Source organism: Neopsephotus bourkii, unplaced genomic scaffold (assembly GCF_033783945.1).
Source record: "Neopsephotus bourkii isolate Nb327-2 ecotype Australia unplaced genomic scaffold, CSIRO-AGI_Nbou_v1 NB_1768, whole genome shotgun sequence".
Taxonomy (NCBI): domain Eukaryota; kingdom Metazoa; phylum Chordata; class Aves; order Psittaciformes; family Psittacidae; genus Neopsephotus; species Neopsephotus bourkii.
In genome coordinates, this window is record NW_026902242.1 from 11,595,390 (window position 1) to 11,615,040 (window position 19,651).

Genomic DNA, 19,651 nt, shown 5'->3' on the forward strand with positions numbered 1-19,651 from the left:
CCCAGCTCCATCCATTACTTCCAGTGGTCTACTGGGTGCAGTCTGTCTTCTAGAGAAAAGAAGCAGATAATTCTTTAACCTAGACAAATAAACTGCTCTAAGCACAACTGCTTCTTTCTTAGATTTTAAGTAGAAAAACTTGACATTCTGAAAGCAGTGTACTACTACCTCCCTTTTCACTGCTTTTTGATATGGAGCTGTAAGAACTAAAACCGCTTTATTTCGCACTTGTATAAGTTACAGTGAAAACAGAATCTAAGAAGAAAACACTGACATTGACAATACAATTGTTCTAAGTTACAGCCCCACATTAAAACGTCAAGGGTTAACAACCAATTTCAGAAGTCATACTTAGCCAAATGTAATCCTCTCATTAGTCTCAAAGGAAAGCTATAATAGAAAGAGCTCAGAATGTGACTAACCTAGTGTATTCTCCTGACATATTTCAGGCTGCAAATGCTGAGATACTGGGGTTATTTCCTAAGAAACTAGCTTAAATACAGAAGTTAGAGGAAAAGGAAGCAGCAGATTGGTATGTCACTAATGTTTATTTACATCCCACTTCTTCCTGTACTTACTGATAAAACATGTCTGCCCCTGTAACTCGTTGGCCCCTCCTGTTTTAAAAGCATATTTCAACTTAAAGCAAATCCAAAGTTAGAACAAACAAATAAAACCGGAACTGTAGCACATGAACCTCTCATTTCACTTGCAGGTTCCCAAGACTCAGAACAAGCTCACTTTGTTTCAGGAAACAAAAAGATTCTTGAATCAGCCCTGTCACCACAACTGGTCAAGAATTTCCTAATAATAGAGAAAATATTTCTAGTTGAAAAGAAAAAGTGTTGCCATGAACAAAATGGTTTTCTCCCTTCCCACAGGAAAGTAAAGAGAAAAGAAGTTTTCCCATAACTAAAAGGCTTTGCTAGCTTGCTTTTGATCAAGTGACCATAGGTTTATTTCCACTGTATAGTTTACTCTCTTCTTTCCACCAACCATTTCTACTTCCTTTGTTTTTCTACTTCTGCACCATCCCTATTAAAGCAGACAATTAGACCTTAATGTGATAAGAGCGGATTATGAGATTCCTCTTAGCCAGGATGTTGCAAACATCAATTGTTCCACAGACAGTCTGCAAAGATCAAAGAGATGGCACCATCCCTTTTTCTTTCTTCCCCACAGAACCACATGTAAGGAGCCCCAGAGCCCTTGTAAAATAATGCATAAAGACATTCAGAGAAGAGCCTACGAATGGATTTATGCATTCTGAGCATACAGACATATTCGTTGCCTGCATTGGTCATTCAGTTTCTGAGATCAAGTTTAAGACAAACTAAAGGTGGTTTAACCAGGACACCAGTAGGCTTCGGGATCTAGTAACGGAAGGAAATTGTCCCTGCTAATACAGCTGGAAACATTACCATTATGCCCAGCCCAGTTTGCAGCTCCTATTGTGTTGGCGGAGGCACTGCCCCTGGATAGCTGTTAAGAAGCAGCAGCCCATGCACCAAGAGCCTGAAAAGCCGAGGAAACATTCCACAGTAACACACAGCATAGGTATAGTGTTGCTCTACTACATGAAACGTTTTGCTGCTTCTTCAGCAGCAGAAGGTATTGCAGAACATTAACTACCACCAGAACACAAGGACTGTGCGTACCAAATACACCTTACGGTATCGGATACTTCCTGATTAGTGCTTTTTTCTAGGAAGATCTAAACCATATTTAACATAAGGACCTGTATGACAATTTCCACTCACTGTTTCTTCCCTGAACATCTGACAGTGACCAAATCTACCGGTCTTAGACCAATCTGCAAGATCTGAGTTGGTTTAATTTTGCCTGGCTCCCCCTTGACTGAGCGAATTGTTATGTGTTTGGCCTATTTAATATTCCAGGCTAAGCAAATTCCTATGGGATGGGATATTTATCTGCATGATTTGACTTAAAATTAATTGTGTGTCACCCTGAAGGGAGTATTCTAGAGATGGTGTGAGTGGAATGGGTAAGTGAAACTAAATAAGGGGAAAGCAACAAATGCCAAGCTGAAAAGAATTTTCCTATAGAGAAAACCATTTCAACTGAGGAACAACAATTCCACAACAGCTTTTCATTTTATCTAAACATCATTATATAAATGTATATGGAAAACTATGAAGCTATTATTTGATATTACACTTAAGTGATTAAGGAGGGTCCGTTAACACCACTCACATATTCATTATTTAGGAAACAAAACCAAACACCAAACAAAAACCGAACCCCCCAAAACCCCCAAACTAGAACCCCCACAACTAACGCATCTCCCCAGTTCATCCATCCCACTGCCCAAATGCACAGCTATAATTTTGGACCCCTTAAAGGGAACGTGTAATCTCTGATAGAGACTGTAAATCAATTCCCCAACTAAGGGATCGCCATCTGGATGAACATTAATCTGACTGACAGTAATTGGGTAAACAAAAAAGTATTAAGATCTGATTTCTCTCAGACTGCATACAGAAATATTAGGCTTCTGTAAGTTAGAGAAGAAAATATGAATCTTGGTTTCTATGATCAATGTCAGATTACAATCCAGTCACAAAAATTCAATCTATTTTTATTACTATTATTTTATTTTCAAAAATTCTGCCCTTCCAAGCTGGGCTTTTCTAGGTTGTGTAACAAACGCTCTAACCTACTTTGGGATGCTGCTATTTAAGTGTTTACACTGATTCTTCCTTGTTTACCAGCTCTTTGAAGGTCTAGTGCTATCTGCCACTCCTACACAGATGGTTTTGTAATCGATGTGATGTGTAAAAAGCAGCGTTAGTGACCATAATTTCCCTAACAATAAACTCCAAACTATACCTCATTCTTGCCCAGCTGTAAGTGACCAGAGTGTTCTGTTTAAAGATGACTTTCAAAACAGGAGCCCAGTGTTGTACTGACCAGCTCCCCAAAGCACCCAAAGACTAACACTACCATTAACTCTGTGTTCACCACATGAGAGTTCTGAGCCTGCAGAGCACAGAAAATGAGCAACTGCGGTACTGCTGAGCCATGCTCTTACAAGAAGGCTGCTTTGACCAAAAGTACAAGCTTCAGGTTTTATTCACATTTATCCCCATGCACTCAGCATCTTTCAGAATATAACTTGTCAGCCTTTCACCTTGAAAATCTCAGAGAGATCCTATGCTGAATGTTCAGCAGTGCTGCTCTGTGCTCACTTCACACAAGTTGGTAGCACTGGCGATCATAAACAGTGTGAGAGAAGAGATGGGAGAGGGAAACGAGTGGAGAGTGGTCCTTCAGCATCTCTCTGCATGGGTCTCTGAAGAGCTCAGTATTATAAACCTGTATGTGTTACAGTTCACCGCATGTAATTTTACAGTTATAAAACATGCCATGTAGCAAGGCAACATGCAAGAAACCAGGAGAGATGACTAATGAGGCCAGATCTCAGCAGGGGAGGATACTGAACTTATGTTTGTAAGAGTCCATGAATGCCCAGGCATTTGGCTGGCAATTTCTCCAGTGAAGAACATCAGTCTTGCACAGCACAGCTGCCTGAACAGAAGCCCTACAGCAGAGTACCATGGACCTTGCAGATGAAGGCAAAGAACATGCCTTGGTCTGCCCCGGCACATGCGCTCCAAACTTTACACTGCTGTTACCACCGCCACCATGTACACAATACCTTTAACCCAAGGCAGCACATCACCAGTGATCAAAGCAGTGACTCTAAGGCTGAACGGTCAGATTTCCAACAGCATTTTCTGGTTTACCTAGCCAGACTAGAGTAAAACCAGTGAGCAAACATTTGGTATCTCATGTCACAGAACTCCCAAAACATCCCCACACCAGCACTCTTGAGTAGACAGCCCAACTTGTGTGTGCAAGACCCCCAGCTTAACACTAAGCACTTTTACCCAAGTACAAACACAACTGAGCTACTGCAGTTGATTTAACCTGTGCTGCCAAAGAATGTACAATGCAATTAGTTTATTGGGTGGCGTAACTCTCAGCAGCTGCTTGCATCCAAGTGTTAAACATTTAATCCCTTTGCCATTTCCAGATCTGCTGTTCCCCATCCTTTAGCCAGTGATGTTTCTGCAGTGTTTTCATGAAGCACAGGAACACATAGTAAACATCTGGTGCTTCTACTGACCAGAGCACCTTGGGAATTTCTTGAGATGCAAAAGCAAGCTGCACCAAAATAAAAGCACATCTGGTAACCCTAGTCCCTACAGGCTACTTTTTATCACTAACAAAAATATCCCAGTGATACAATATAAATTAAAAAGCCTGGAAGAGAAAAAAAAAAATGTATTCCCCTTTCAGTTTAGAAATCTGAAAAACAGAACAGTTAAAAATGGTTTAGACCTTGAGATATTGTGTTTAAATCTGCTTCTACAGCAGAAAGAATCATAGAATCAACCAGACTGGAAAAGACCTATGAATTCCGCATGGCTACAAAGTTTGTTATATGAAATAGCTTGATCTCAGGTAGAGATGGCACTCAGCGACTCATACAATTCCTCCAAGTCCTCCTTCCTGATCCACAGCCACACATGCTGCCAGTCTCTGTCTCATCTTGTTCTGGATTCACTTGGAACTGGGGCAACTTCAAAAGGGGGAAGAAATTGAACTTGGCACAGAGCTGCCAGTTGAGTGATTTTAAGCCACAGAATGGAAAGATAGAAATCTTATTAGAGGATATATTAGTACTTTTAACTACACACCCTAAACACACCTAAAGGATAGGAAGGAGTGTCTACCAAAGAGAAAGAAACACGTTACTGAAGTTCCTATTATTGTAGGTTTTAATATAACCTCTCTTAAGGGCAAAATGACCTCTCCACTGTAACTCATGGTACTAAAGTCTAGGTTTACTTAATTTCTAAACTGTATCCCCATCAGAATGGGCGCAGGTTTACTGAGTAACTAAAGTAAGTTGTTTTCAATGAATACTTTCCCTCTTTGTATTTTTAATGGATATGCCAGCAACCTTGCACTGAAACATTTACAGCATCCTCATGGAGATGCACAGCCAAGAACAGACAACATTCCTGTAACTAAGAACAGGCTCCGTTGTTCCCTACCTGAGCTGGTTCATTTCTTCAGACAGAAGAGCAAACAGTGACTCTCACTGGGTTACATGTTAAACAGAAGTTTCCTATACAAGATTTGCACACATACAAGGTGCTGTATTTCCAAGTACCTGCAGTGACATTTCCATCATATCCATTAGGTAAAAGCCATCTAGGAAAGGTCACATAAATCAAAAAGTTAGAATAGCAAAAGCAAATTAAACACACATATTAAAACACAACAAAAAGCAGCCAGAAACACATGAACACATGTAAGCACTTGCACATCACAGCTCCTCTATTTCTGCTAAGACCTTTTCGGTGGCAAGAGCAGCAAGAAGGATCATCAAGCTCAGCCGAGAATCAGGTATGGAAAAGGACACTTTAATTCCACCTTTCCTTTTGCCCACGATGCCAACACAGAGCTACCTTGATAAAAATATAAAGTAAATACAAAAGGGTAAGCTTACAGCCCAATAAATAGGCTGCACCCTCAGTTTTCAAACACAAGGTCTCTCCAACTCTTTACAGACTATAGTCAAACTATGCTCCTATTTAAATGTCACCCAGATTCTTTGCTCCCCAGGGAGAAGAGGACACTTCATCACTCAAGCCAAGGATTAGCTCTAAAAGCCATGTCACTAAAACCACTCGAGGTAAGCGCTAAGCAGCTTCCAACACCCTGCCACCATCCTGTGTCCCCACACCCTGGGTAGACACTGCACAACACACAGCCTGCTCCCAACCTGCTACCTTACCTGCTTCTTAGCAAGCAAAGAGATCTCCTATGCTTCAGACATCCTGCCGGATGGGTAACAATGAGGACTTCTCAGGTAAAGCTCCGACCAACAGATGAAGTATGACTTATTGATGTTACCGCATTCCTGCCAAGCTTCCAATAGCAGAATCTCCACTGGTCTCATGCCAGGAAAAATGCCTGCAGCTGAAGCATTTATCCTGAAAGGGATTTACTGAAGTTTAACTGTATTTCTTTTTCCTCTTTCAAACTTAAGCCGCATTCTGTAAGAGGTAAGCTATTTACTTAGTCCATCTAGTCTCCCAATTGTTTGGTTCAGGGCGTGTACTTCAATCTCAGTACTTCGGCATAAAGAGGAATTATGCCACAATGCATGTTTTGCAGGCTGCTGTGTTGAAATCCTGCTGATGGCTTCACATCACCTCCTTCCTTTTCATGCTTTATTTTCACAAAACCCCATTCAAAATCCTGCCTTAAGAATAACATCCCAAAAGACTTGAGACCGCAGCATTCCTGCTCTAACAAGCAAGCTTCCAGCTCTGCCAAAAGGTTCGGAGAGGCTCAGTTGTGTTGTTTGCTGCCATTCATCAGCACCAACAGATCCATACAGCCCCCACTACAAATATTTACTATTGCTAAATTTGTATCACAATTTGACCCAAATGCTCCAGCTGGAATTGTAACCTCTGCACTGAGGGCTCTCTCCAGCCAGACAACCCTTGCCCCGAAGGCTTGCAATCTCAAAGTGATTATTTGTTAGACAATGACAAGCATGTTTGTGGCTATAAAATTCAAAGCAAAACACCAAACCCCATCAGGCTTCCAGAAGGAAAATGGGATCACAGTGTGATTAAAAGTATAATCAAACTTAACATGTTGATGCACCACTATCTTTGAAAAGGCTTAACATTATGTCCAGATAAATCTATTTACAGTTACAGCATTCCTATATACTGAGCCGTACTCCTTCCCACTGGTTTGGGCATGGTGATACCTCAAAAGTAAGGCGCTAAATATTAACAGCTCTTGAAGCATTTCTTTCCGGTGAAACACACAATGAAGCTTCCCTTTCCAGCCAGATATGCTTTAAAATAGACAATGAAACCTTCAAAGTATATACTTCAACCCAAAGGAAATAAAAACACAGTAAGGAGACATCTATCTCATCGATGGACAAGATGCCACTGCTGCTCCAGCACTTACCACCTCACCACCATTACTACAGCCTTCCCCATGCACTCGCAATAACACTTTTGGCAGCCACATTCACAGACATGCAGTCATGTACCATGTCACTGCCTGACTTTTGCAGCCAATGTGCTATCTGTTTGGATGGCCAAATGGGGAAATAGGGCCAGACACAGCTTTTCTTATCCAGCAGGCAGCCTCCCCTTGCCCCAGGCGCTTGCCATTTGAGCTTGCTTTGGCAAGTTACTCATCACTTACAGCAGCACAAACACCACTCCTCAGCTGCCACAGAAATAAGAGATGCCCTCTAACTGCAGGAAAACAACAGTCAGGTTTCCTTGTTGCCACTTCTTCATATAAGTAATGTTCACATCCTCCAGCAGGCCCCAGCCAGGTCTCCCGGAGGTTCTGTGCAAGCACAGGTAACCAGCAAGGAGAGTTCAGGATGCAGCACTAGGTTCATACTGATCTGAGAGAAGGGTCCTTTCCTAATAAATCATCTTCTATCCCTTCCAACAGCATGCCAAAAACCTCAGGGGAAACAAAGCGTGAGCTTGATTCTATTCTATGATTCTAAGTACATCACCACTGATTTCAGAGTCCTGGCTCTCATCATGGCTCCACCACGTAAGGCTTTAAGAGGTGCAGTCCAGCCTCCCTTGCTGCCCTGGTGTCCTGTGCAGAACAAGGTGAAAATGCAGTACTGTCCTTTACCTTAATTTCCAGCCATCTTTCTATGGGCCCGTGTGATGGACGGGGCATTGCTTACACAAGATGAAACAGAACAAGGGAGCAAATGTTGCTTTTATCTTGTAACAGCACCAGAAAACACATGTTCCACTGCAGTGGTGGTGGTGAGAGACAGTATTCCTCTCCCACAGGCATGCGGAGACCTCATCATGCTCCAGAGCATCAGGTCCTATGTGTCTGCAAACACTCCTCTCCTGGAACAGGGTAGCCTAGAGGCAACCTGCAGCTCTCAGGGGACAGCAGGGATTACTTCAGCTCTCAGTTTGTGTTTCAAACTGTTGACTCAACACAAAACAACAACACAGGACGGCCACAAATTGCCCACGCAGTGACCTCCATAACGTCATAGCTGAAAGCAAGTAATCTCTGATACATCAGATCTATTCATAAGTCTGACTGGCACTATTTTAACAAGGATCTACTCAAGAACCTCAGGACAACTAGCCAACCACTTTATTTATATGTTCCTGCTATCTCATCTGCACACTTGGGACTACTGCTTGTGCATGTGGGTGTACAGCAATAATATACATATGACTACATTCCCATAAATTCCATTAGTTAAGAGCTCAGGATTTGTCACGGCCAGACCAAAACATAAACGAAACCAGCCATTTAATTCATTATAAAGATTTGTAACAGCCTGTCTTTGACGAAGCATTCTGCTTGCCAAATTATGCCTCAAGTACATTTTCTAAACTAAAAAGTTATGAAAGCCTCAAAGTCCATAATAGCTTTTGTTCTTCCCCTTTAGGCTAAACAGCAATTCTAATCTCCATTTCAAGTTCCTCAAAGGCTAACAGTAAAAACCCTTCCTCTTAGATATAAAACCACCAAGCAACTTTGGAATAATGAAACTTAACTAAATCATTCCTTTAATCCTTCAATGGCTGCAGTTTCCCCAGAACAGACTTGCTTTAGAAAACCAAATGGAAAGACCATTCTCTACCCCTGTCACAAAGCTTGGGACCAATTGACCTTGCAGGACAGACCCAAAATGGTGACTTTAAGGAAGCAGGTGATGTGCTACTGCTGTAAGCTCTGAGTTCTTGAACAGAGATAGACACAGCCACATCCACAGCGAAGCAGCCCTGGATCACAAGGACTCTGCAGAAATAGTCAGATCCTTGCTCATCACACATAAGCAGGCATGAGATGGCTGTTATGTGAGATTCGAAGGGAAGGGCCAGCCAGCCATCATTCTTTAGGCTCCATGGAAAGTTGCAGCCTTATCACAAAAAATGGTGCTAAAGGCTTACTGTGCTGCTTGCTCTGTCATGAGAGGCAGAGCAACTCTTGGGTTAAAACATTCTTTATGTGACAGACCATTGTGGCAATCCTGCTCCTGACTCATCCTTTCTCTGCCTCATCATGCCATGCATCAGATGCCACTATGCTTCACAATACTTACATTATATGCTCTCTGCTGCTTGTATAGCGCTGAGTTCCTGGGTCTTGGTCAGAGTTCCTTCATATTCAAATGAAAAAAGTGATTTTTGGACAAAAAGCTAGATTCTGCTAGCACTTAATATTTATATTGCATAAAAGGTTCCATTTCCTACTCTATATCAAAGACTTACAACATTATGCATTGTGTAATCCTGTCTCAAAAAGATTACACCCCCCCCCCAAAAAAAAAATTTGGCTGAACTGCATAGGATTTCATACCATATAACACAGCAGAACGTTTGAGGAAGGCAAAGATTTGAGCTTGACCAGTTATACAAGTAAGAACCTTTATGTCTATGCCATAGGCTAGAAACAGTAATAAATCTCCCATCTTCTACATTAGCAACACTACAACAACAGCAAAAGTCACAGAGTAAAGGCATCCTAAAAAAGTCTGCAAGTATTAGTAGTGTGTTGGAAATATTCCTTAATCTGGGACTCTATTCTGAAAAGTGATTTAACAAAGATATCATTGAAAGATATAAATTAGCAGGAAATTTTGCTATTTTCATATGGGCGCACAATGCACAAATAAGATTATTTCTCTCTTTATGTTAGAACTTTTCCTTAGGGAGTGTAGCTGAGGTTTCCACATATAGTTAATCTGCAGGTAACACTTCTTAATGCTCTGCATAGGCTTACTTGCTGAAGCTGGACATATTCAATGATACTTGCTTCATCAAGTCAAAAGAAGCAAGTTGTAATAAAACTTTACTTGCACGCCTAAAGGGAGAAGATACAACCGGCTGTATATGTACAAGAAAAACAAAATGACTAATCATTAAGTGGCTTTAAAACAAAACCAAAAACCCCATCAAGAATTAAAACACTCATGGAGGTAAATGCCAACAGGCTTAGACAACAAGATCTCAAGTTGTATAAATACTATAATACAGTAATACTATTGTGACTCATTTATTAGGGAATCTTTACTGCCTTCAGTTAATAAAACGCAAAACACAATTGTGTGATGATGGCACACTTGAAGTTTTCCTGTTACATAAAATTACTTCTTGTTTTCTGAACTGCTGTTTGTAAGTAGCTGCAATTTGAACAGAGATCTGGATAAAGATCCTTCTACTCCCTCACTGTGACACAGACTCAAAAGTTTACTAGCAATGAGCAAAAGCATAAGCACATGAACATGAAATATTCAAGCTTTCCAGGTTAGACTTACATTTGAGCTTTTTAATTAGGAACTCTACACCTCTATAGTCCAAGGCAAAGGTCAGCAAGGACCAACCAGGTTATGTCACCACCAGCTCTCAGTTTGTGTCTTCTCCAGTCCTCCTCTGAGGCAGCTGTCGCTGTTAAAGCCACAACAGACTACAGGTCTGATTCTCCTAGACAAGGTCCCCCTGCCAACTGTAGCACCATCTCACCAACCACTGCAGGACAAACTGTTTCTTCTTAGTAATTTAAGTCTCTGAAAACCCACAGGATATGAACCTATAAATTACCACAACCAAACATGGCCAAAACACAGCAGCAAAGCACAGTTATTTCTCTGTAGACACAAGCCAAGGGATTTTCTAGTGTTTTCTTTATCCTCTAATGCACAAAACCAAAATGCCGGCAGCATGTTCCTTGGTAGAAGCCCAAAGACCACTTAAAAGTCTCCATTTTCAAGATGCCCTAGACTACATAACTTATTTCATTACTCCCCCCCCCTTCAAATAAAGTACAAAAGCAGCTTTAGTTTCCTCTATGATCCCTTCTGACTCTCGGAACTCCTGCGGGCAGACGACACCAAGAGCTTGTATCCAGCATTAACTAAATATATTTAATTTATGATTTACAGTTACCATTACAAAACACACATAACACAAACACGTCTTACAGAGCAAACCATCTTTACACAGTTAGCAAATGAAGCAATTTACTCAGCCATCACAGTCCAGATCAGACCAGTGACATAAGCAATACAATAGCATGTACTGAAGAACTACTGAAACTCACTAAGCAAATAAAATCCATCTCGTAACAAATTCCACGGGAGTCTTTTGCTGCAATTTATCATCTGTGTTTCAGACTCAGCAGTCCAAAATATTTAGCTTCTTGAAGTACTTAACTTGGGTTGGAATGATTGCATACAGGTGAAAACATGGCATTCACACAAGAGCCACAAAGTATCACACTTAACACTGCTTCTTGATGCCGTTCTTAAGAGCTAATTCATATCACCCATGATGTGTTTTCCTCTGTTCAAAGATCCAGTATCCCTACTTGATGCTTTGCCAGATTAGTGCTATATTAAGGCAGACAGGCAGCCCGGGAGGTGTAAATGAGCTGTTACTTTTATCCTTGCTCAGAGCTCCAAAGGAAGTCCACTCACTGGTCCCATCTTTGGGCCACAAATAGCCTGACCACAAAATAACCATTCCTGCCTACAAAGACAAAGATGCTAGAATGCTTGATCATTTGCTAAAGTTTCATAACTTTTATTGCATTACATTGTGATGCTCTTGTTTTTAAGACTTCTCTCTCCCTCTTTTTACAATTCTGCATACACCTTTCCACCAAAACTCTTGGCCAATGCAAAGACATGGGTCACAAGACACATCCAGGAGCTGAGTGGTTTATTTGGGCACATACACGTGTTTCTGTGGACACAAACAGTGACAAACGCAGAAGAGCTCTGCTCCTCAAGTGACATCTCAGGAGCATACTCAAGTAGACACAGCCAGCACAGCTGAGCAGCTACCCCAGGGCTTGGAGACAATGAAAGGGAAGCAGTAGTGAAACAACCTTCACAGTCATGCATGTACCTATACCTCTTCCTCTGTCCATTAGTATCCATCCAATGCAATTGTCACACACACACACACACACACACACACACACACACACACACACACACACACACACACAGAAGCTGTGTGCCTGTGTATGTAACCTTGGGAGGAAAAAAAAAAAAAGGAAAGAAAAAGCAATGGAGATTGAAACATTTGTAACTCTCAGTTTGAGAACACAGAGAAGCTTTCTCCAAAAGGAGTGTCAGGAGGTAGTTAATAAAGAAAATTGGAGACTTTTGCTTGATAAAGAACACCGCTAGGCTTTCTTCCTCCCACACCTTCCATCTCCTTGCTCCATTCCATTCCTCTCCCCACTTCTGACGACATCAACCCTCAAATAAAGACCATACATTTTCTCTGCAGATCAATTCAAGGAGAGAAACCACTCAAGTATGAACACTAAAAAGCTGAATGCTCAAAACCAGTTTGTTACTGATCTGTGTTTATTCTGTTTGTAGATCAGCTCGTATGCCTTGCAGTCAGAGGCACAATGGCACATTTTAGCATGCAGGGTGCGTTCTCCCTTTATCACCACCTCCCTTTCGTACACACCCCCTCAGTGTTCCTTCAGCCGGCACTACGCTCCTTCTCACATTAAATATAGAAACAGATCTCTGAATCACCAGTTCCTGTTGTTGAAAGTAGCTAGAAACAGATGTTACAGCAAAAGAAGTTTCCTAGTAAACAATTATAGAATGATCTGCCCACCATGTTAGACCCCATTGCTATAAAATGTATTTAAATCCTAGAACCAGAAGTTTTATAGATTTATACGGAGTTACTCTCATCCCCTGGGTGTCGAATACTTCCTAGAAACACGTTAATTCTTACCCATAAGGGTATCATGCACCAGCAAGTTCCAGAGATTAACTGTCCACTATAAAAAGACCCCCCCAACACACAAAGCGATGCTTATAAGCTCATTGCTTGTGAGCCTCCTGTTGCACGTAGTCCATTCCACTCTGCTTTCCCTTGACATTTCCTTAGATGCTCTTTCAAGATGAGGAACAGAAAGATCTGAGCTTTGCAAGAGATGAGCAGCACAAGGACTCCAAATCTTGTTATAGGCAAGAAATGCGAGTTCCAGAGAGAGGAGAGCAGAGTTCAGACAAGCTAACCCACCCTGCAGGGAGGAATCACTTCCTAGCATAAGAGTGGAAATGCGCCCATGTTTTCCAGTTTGAGACCACGCATGGTTAAGAAACTCTCAGCAGCCACTTGTGGATCCAATTTCTTCTGTTGCTCACAAAATACGTAAGAGAGGAGCTACATATCTCGCTCCAGGAGACACCATCCATATATATGCCTCACATGTATGTATGTATATATATACATGCAATATATACTTTCTATTAGAGAGGCCAGTTAATGCTCAATCATTCAGTACCTGAGGAACACTTTGCTCTGCAGGTTTATATAGCCCCATGTCTGAATTACTGAAGCCAGAGGGATGCCACAGACCACTCTACTCAATTGTTCCTGTATTCAGCCCAGAGGATCACATAAAACTATAAGCCAAACCTTTGTTTGCCTAACGTAACACTTTCAGACCAGCTTTCAGGTCTGGGAACATTCTGTGTGGAATCCACCACTTTCCTTTGTCATTTATTTGTTCCAGCACTCACGCTCTCTCACCGTTACAAATCAGTCTTATTTCCAATTGCCTGCTTTCAGCTCCCAGCCATCAGTGCTGTGCTATGCTTGTTGCTGTCAGCCTTATAGCACCAGCATTCTCTCCCTCAGAAGGTGCTTCCCACCAATTATCAAGTCACACAATTTATCTATCAAGAAACAACAGATCCAGCAACAGAATGAGCTTTTCAAGCTCTCCCTGTGCTACCTGAACACCACCCTGCCTTCAACTATCTCCTCTGACTCTTTTTTGAGCTCGTATTTTCAACAGGCTGTTCAACACCCCACAATCATACACAATTCACCTTCTTTTGCCTATTGCCCCTCCTTACACACCCAGACTTACACACCTTTGCTGTCCTGTGGGAGAGGAGTCCAGCTGATTCCTTAATGTACTCCCAAAACAGCCTTTCCCTACTTCTGTCAACTACATTGAAGTACAATGCCTGCAGGCACAATGATCTTGCACCAGCCTGGATGTAAATGCACTTTAGGTTGATACCAGCTCACCATTAGGTTGATACCAGCTCACCAGGATACGCAGATTTCCCTGCACAAGCTGCCTTATCCTTGCTTATAGCTTGATATAGCCTGCCAATTGTAACAGCACAGATCCTGTCCTTGTCTCCAGCTACTTGATGAAAAGGTCCAATGGAATCCAGCCTCACCTCAATCCTTCAAACAGATTTCTATAAGCCTTCCCATTTGATAATGATTCACCATCAGTGACTAACTCCTAAATATCAGTTAGTCAGTTCTTAATGTATTTACTTTTGCAATACCATACAGCACTTACATGTCAGTACATGAGGCCCAAAGGGGTATTGTCAAAGTCCTAACTGAATACCTCTGCTCTTGCTAACAAAGGGAACTACAGGCAATATGTGGAAGGAGATAGGTAGTAGTAGGGGTCTGCAAGGGTTGAACCGTCTCCCTGCCCCTGCACCAGATGCCATTTGCAGACACAGCTTTGCTACATCTCTTGCAGGTCCTTTGCTCAAGTAAAACTTTCAGCATGTCACCATGTTTGCTATGACACATCTCCCCTGAAGTGATACAGACTGATAATAGTGTCCAATACTTTACCAATTGAATATTGCATTAAGTTGTCTAGTGTTTTGATGAGGATTGTCAAGCTAGCTGGAATACTGTTAAATCAGTTATCCCTCCCTTGTCTACTCTGGCACAGTTAGCTTTAAGACCCTCAACACCAACTGTAACTGCCTGCAAGCCTGCAGACTTGTCAGCAAGCTCTTTAAAACAATCCAGTCATAACGCTGCTGATTTACACATGTCTAGCCCTAGAAGGTAATAAACCTTTATTCATTAAGATGGATTTAATTCTCTGTTGGAAGAGGGCATTCATGGTATCACATTCTGCACCATCACAAACAGTGAACGGTATTAACAACTATTTGTACTTTTTTTGCATGAGCTACTTTATTATCTCCATCTAGTAACTGGAACTCTTTGTTTCCCAACATACTTGAGCTGTAGAGAGTTAACTGCATATTTTCTAACTTAACGTCTTAACTTCATGTGTTCTAATTATCAGGTATTCACTGTCCCCTTAATCACTGTTTTTTTGCTTTGAAACGTCTACATGAGTCCTGAAGCCAAAGAGCTGTTAGTGTAGTTGCTGTCTCTTTAAACCAGAATTTCAGCTTTTGGGCTATTTGGTCTTCAACATATCCATTTTCCATTCACATTTTTCTTCCTATAGTAACACTGAGCTCTTTGTGACAACAAACATGCTCTTTTGAAGCATCAAGTGTAATTTTCTTTGGGGCTGTTCTGTTTGCCCATCCTGTACGTAACTGGGTCACAATCAATAGTCCCATGGCAACCACCAACTTCTAGTTGTGTGATACCAAAGTCCATGGTATCTGTCTCAGCTGAAGAGCTGAAACAAGAGCTGACCTGCAATGGGCTGAATTTCCAAGACTTCGAACAACTTACCAATGATGCCAACAGCATCTTCAGCACCTCAGAAGCAATGAAACAATGGGAAATAGACCCATATATTTGCTGAGTAGCCATTCTGGACATCTCCAACAAGCACCTGAACAAAAATCTGTATTAATTTATCTTGTTTCTTAACTGCAAAAGTAAGGCACCTCACCCAGGCACATAGCTTCTGCAACGACCAGCCATCTACTGCTTGTTTGATGAACAAGGCAAAATAAACTGACCTCATTCCTACCCAGTGTGGCACTACTACAGAAACTGCAGTGCTCCTCAGCAGTACAAAGCACATGCACTCCAAGCGTAGACACAACATTCCTTATCTGCCCAAGGTGGAAGCACCTATGCTCTACCTGGATTTGCACATGCAGTCGATTAAACTTCAGTACAGAATCAGTTCGAGACAGAGCCTTTCACAGGGCAATAAAACTTACACATTCAGCAAGAAAAACACATTTGTCTTGGTAATTGCCACAATAGTAGGAAAAACACCCAGAAACTTCCAGCTTCACAACTTCAATAAGATGCTAACTATTTACACACAGCGATCTTCTAAGCATCCTAGAAGCATCCTAGAAGCATGGTGGTAGCAGTCTATGGATGCAATTCTGCAGTTCAGCACACATGGACTTTCCCACATAACCAGGAGTCCCACGTGGCTCTTGAAGCACATACCTGCATGCATTCAGAGTAGAAACTCCTTATACGAAGTCTAAATTCAGTAGCTGAAAAGGAAATAACCCAGATTCTTGCTGTACTTAAGCCACTGCGACTTATTTTGCACAACCAAAAATGACTAAGGGAAAATACATGCAGTGGTTCAGTTATTCTTCCTTTTTAAACAGCAAAATGGGAACTGAAGCAGTACATTAAGAAGCAAAATGCAGAGTCCTACCCATACCTTCTACAAAATTCCCCCTAAATTAAGCCGCAAATATTCAAAACCACCAGTTTGCACAGACAGTTCAGCCTCAAGTGTACACTCCCTGTGCTGGATTGCTCTGTCCCCTCCTCTCAGGCTTAAGGTAAACATGAACTATGTAGGCTGCCAAAAGCCTCAGGTACTAAAACATTCTGCCTTTTTCTAGTACTCAGATATTGCCCAAATTCTACCTTTCATACCCATACACTTAAAAAAGCTTTGTATGGGATGGGAAAAAAAATCTCAGTTTGGGCTGAAAGTCCAAGATCTGCTGGGAGGGCTCGTACTCCTCTGACTTCTTTAATCCTTCCCCCCATCAGCTTAGACGTATCTTGCAAGAAATCACAGTTTTACCCACGTAAGTGCATTTCGTCCACTACAGAAGATTAAATATGTGAACTAGAAGTTTCTCACTCATCACACAATTAATGACAGCTTTAAGATGCCACAGCAGTGTTTCAAAGGTCTACTGCAAAGACCAAAGTCAGTTCACATTCCTCTCGTAACTTCTGCTTCAGGTTAGCAGAGTTTGAGTATTAAATTCAGATGAAAGTACAGAGTGATTTTAAAATGCAAGTGCTATTCCTGATGAGTAATATATCTGCAGACACATAAACCCTCCCAAATCCTTAAGAACAGCTTTCCTATATAACATAATCCACTTTGAGGCTTGTGTCTGCATAAGGCCCTTTGGATTGCTCTTTAAGAGACAAAACCCATACAAATTAAAGAATCGATTGATTAAACTGCTTGAGACCCTCTTCAGATACTCTTTGCCAAAACCAGAGTGACTCTCAATTACTCTGCCTCACAGACAAAAGGCAATTGAAGCAATCCACTTTAAAGTCATACCTTCAGCTGACTCAAATAATTTCTCAATGGCATGTGAAGACAAGCCCTTAACTCCAGAACCACACACAGGATTTACTCAGGAGTAACTGTCCAAAATATCTCCCTCAGGAGACAGGCGGAGACAACACAACAAATCAGGATGCTGGTTCAGCACCAAACTATCCCAAGAAGAATGCAAGAAACCACACAATCAGAAAAGCTTGAATGCTGGTAAATAAATTCAGGATTGTGTATTTGCCAGGCTTGTTTTAGAGAAGGATTTCCAACAGGCACCTCAGCATTAGGTTGAAAAGCCTCTTGTTCTGACGCAGTTTTCCAAGAACCCTCTCCATTCCCACCCTCCCTGTCTCTACCATTTTTTCTCAAGCTCTTTCCTAAATCCCAGCCTGCTGACACGGGGCACAGTCTAACACAAAATGTGAAAGTCCCTCCTTGCAAGAGCTCAAGCATCACCTGAATACAACACAAAGCAGCCTGGAACAGGAAGGGCAGGTTCAGATCCAGCAGACAGATGCTCTCATTGTTTTTTCCTGGGGATACATTTTTATATCAGAGCCACGGTCTGCTGCAGATACAGATCTGCTTTGCTCATCCCACAGTTCTCTGTCACTGACAAAAAATAGCTCTGGAGGGTGAGAAGGAGGTTTTCAGCCGTTTTCTTCTCCAGTCCTCTCTAGCTGTTTCCTCTGTCTTTGTCCTTCCAGCTTTTATACCTTGCAATTAGAGATCAGTCATTTTCTCATGTGCATAGGTTGATGTTGGAGTAACTACTTTCTTATTCTGTGGAGCCATTAAATCCCTCAATCCCCAAATTTAATAGGAGCCACAATGCTCCTGCAGCACCCTTCAACAATGTGATCACCAGGCTTTCCATGGAGGAGCTGAAAGAAGCTGGCATCTTGTTTCTTTACCAAAGGCATCCCAGAGAAGCAGCTGGAGCCAAACAGGAGTGGTCTGGATAGATGCTTCTACTAGGCACCACTGATACTCTAGGGTTCAGAATAACCACAGGAGAGGGACATTTTCCTAGAAAGGATCAGAAATAGATGGCTTTAAGATGGCTGGAAAGCATGTAATTTACTATTCTCCAGTTTTCTCATAAACAGTAACTTTATTCTTCCTGAAACATTGATTGACATTTGATCCTGTTATGAACAATTTCGAGGCCTCCCCCACAGAGCATCTAAGCTGCATCACATTAAAGCTGTTCCTTTCTCCTTGCCTCTAGCATATTCCTAACATGTAAACAACTCTGCTGTGGACACAAGCAAAGGCACAGCTAGCTAGTGAAAGCTGCAGCACTGAGGGCACTGTAGGAATCCATCCAATCCTAATAACCCATTATTTTCACAGGGCACTGTATTTATTAACTAGAAGACAACTGCTATTAATGCAAGTGTACGCATGCAAAATGACCCCATTAGAAAAGCTGGAAGAACATTGCAGAGCAATCTTTTTCATGGATAGTCATGTTTCACAGGCTTTGCTACCCCCCCATAATCAAAACGTACAAGAGAAGTCAGTCTGATGATGGAAGGGTTGTGACAATACTAGGAGAAAGGCAAGTGTCAGAAAAGCCAAGCAGGCTTACTGACTGAAGAGCCCTCAGATGATGTGACACCACATGACAAGTAATGTTCTTGTGGCCAAGCCTGAAAACCTAGAGGGATTACTTCCAGTTCAGCTTAACAGAAAGGGAAAAACACCTCCAAACAATCTCACATCTCACCTATTCAGCATTGAAGCCATTAGCAGCAAATACACTCTTTAAAAATTTAATACAAAAACCTTGCCTAGCCACATACTTTGTGTATGCTAACTCTTGCTTTACATGCTCTGGACCAAGGACAGGAGGTTAGCCCTGCTCCCTGGGACAAGTTTTAACAACCAGATCCACCCGCTCTGCCACAGAATCCCCTTACAGCATCAATACTCACTGCACAAGTCTTCCTTCACAGGCAAGTCTGTGAGTAGGAAGAACCAAGTCCTGGAGGAAACTGGTCATCTCTGACCCCTATCTCACCCATCCAGGGCTTCTGCAGTGATCCCACAGGAAAAACAAATGTTAACTGCAACTATTTCTGGTTAGGCCCTTCTCTACGTTAGGAGGTTTCCTTCCAATGGCAGGAATTCAGAGCAGCAGTTCTGGAGCTGTGAACTGAATACAGGTACCCTGTCAGGACATAGAGTAAGGCCAGGGTGCCTTGGGACATTTCCCTCTGACCAGTACAGTTGCACAGTTTTTTTCCTCTCATGTTAAACCAGAGCC

General features: G+C 41.9%; 2 protein-coding genes across 7 annotated transcripts in view; both read right to left on the reverse strand.

The window, feature by feature from the left end:
* The window catches only part of LRRC8D (leucine rich repeat containing 8 VRAC subunit D), a 47,083-nt gene that overhangs the window by 6,134 nt on the left and 21,298 nt on the right, over positions 1-19,651 (reverse strand). The window contains exon 1 of one of the 6 annotated variants that reach the window (XM_061379043.1): positions 5,831-6,364. The exons of the other annotated variants lie outside the window; for them this stretch is intronic. The gene's annotated coding sequence lies outside the window, so the exon portion shown is untranslated. Of the gene's footprint in view, positions 1-5,830; positions 6,365-19,651 lie in introns of those variants that run through there. 6 annotated transcript variants of the gene reach the window in all.
* The window catches only part of F13B (coagulation factor XIII B chain), a 301,636-nt gene that overhangs the window by 810 nt on the left and 281,175 nt on the right, over positions 1-19,651 (reverse strand). The window lies entirely within an intron of this gene.